The sequence below is a fragment of the Octopus bimaculoides genome, chromosome 2, assembly GCF_046866305.1.
Source record: "Octopus bimaculoides isolate indiv1 chromosome 2, ASM4686630v1, whole genome shotgun sequence".
NCBI classification, from domain to species: Eukaryota; Metazoa; Mollusca; class Cephalopoda; order Octopoda; family Octopodidae; genus Octopus; species Octopus bimaculoides.
In genome coordinates this window covers 103,614,391-103,616,422 of record NC_142929.1, presented here as the reverse complement: position 1 = coordinate 103,616,422, position 2,032 = coordinate 103,614,391, and positions in this window count along the sequence as shown.

Sequence of the window (2,032 nt, the reverse complement as noted above, 5' to 3'; positions counted from 1 at the left end):
CTTAATGCATAAATCTACATTCAGGAATAAAGAAAAGAAGCAAAATTGCCTATTCCAGATAACGCACTGAGTTAATGTTCAAATGCTATCACAAGGACGAATAACAGCTTGCAAATATATCAGTCTACCGTTTATAAAAACACCAAAAAGCTACAACTGATGCTTGTTTAGAGCTTTATACGTTGCAATCTTCCAAACCTTCGCTGTTATAACATCTATTAAACGTCAATTTTGTAGAAAACTTGCAGGGAAATATATTTATCCTTAACAACATATAATACACATATATAGTAAATTAAAAGTTTCTGTGCATGTACTTAGTTAGTAGACTTTAGACGTACTGGAGTTTTATCGGTCTTACTAATGTTCCATCACAATTTGAAATTCGTTAGAAGGATGTATGCATGCCTACATGCATGCATGTATGCATGTATGTATGTATGTATGTATGTATGCATGCATATATATATATACATATACACATATATAGCTATATATATATAAAGAGCATATATAGCTATATGCATGTATTAATGTATGTATGTATGTATGTGTCTATGTGTATATGTTTATGGATGCTTATTTCAAATGAGTTTTTGTTGAGCTGTTGACAGTTATATGAAAACTTGCTAACCGCATTCGAAGTCTGTAAAATTGAGATGCTTTCTCAAGTAATAGGAATGACATTGCATATAAGACATTTACAGCATACGAATATGAGCATATACACGGACATGTTTATATACGGATATGTATAGATCCATCTGCTAAAAATATGAATAATTTCCATATATTGGTAACGCTTAGCGCATAGAATATATGTATGCTGTTCCGTAAATATAAATTCGAAGAAGAAAACAAAATTATTCATAAACATTCAGAAAATTTTCATACGCCTATATTTTTAGCTTGATAAGCGTTGAACAGGAGAGAGATTAAGTAAAGTTTATATACATAGGTTTAAATATATGGACGTTTGACGTATATTTTCAGATATTTCCCAAAATACGATTCTGAATATTCCAGAAGATAACTAGTTCACACACACACACACACACACACACACAGACACACACACACACACACACACACACACACACACAGACACACACATGCACACACACATGCACACGCACACTCATATATAGATTATCATTCTTTTACAAGGATAGAGTTGATAGTGAACGCATATATATATAAATATATATATATATATGTGTGTGTGTGTATGTATATATGTATATATATGTATGTATGTATAAGGTATATATATATACATATATATATATATGTATATATATATATATATATATATATATATATATATATATATATATGTATATGTGTATCTTGTCGACTGCACATAATCAATGGAATATCAGAAAATAGTTTTTACACCACTTATATATAGTCGTAGACAGGCGATTCATTTCGTCTCTGGTTCGATTCATGTACGTGATGTTGATAAGCTACAAAAGTGATAAAATATCGGCATCCCTCACTCTAGAAGTCAATCAGAGGTGAGTGGTCTCGGCCTTCTATGACTTTCAGGTGTTTTAGCACAAAGCGTTGCGAAGGAGTTGCACCACCAATCTTTAACAAACTAGCGAACAAACAAAACACAAACATTGAATATATGCAGACGATACGGTTTAGGAAGCTAACACCACTTTTAATTCAATATTGAATATACATACATACGCACACACACAGACACACACACAATGGAACAGGAGAGGTATAAGACGTGTATATTTATTAAATCAGTTGATATCCCTATAACATTACACCCCTTGGTTTTGTTTCGGTTTACTCTTTGGTTTGTAGCCTGTTCCATTAAAGGAATTTTACTACGAGTGCCACCGGATTAGTTTAATCCGTACATTGTGAATTAAATAATATATATATAGATATATGTATAGTGTGTTAAGTGTGAGGTACAGAAATTGAATATTAAGAAAAAAAGGTAGTCAGAACTTTGGAAAAAAAATCTTTTAATTTCTTCATTATTATTAGCGCTTTCGTTTCTAGA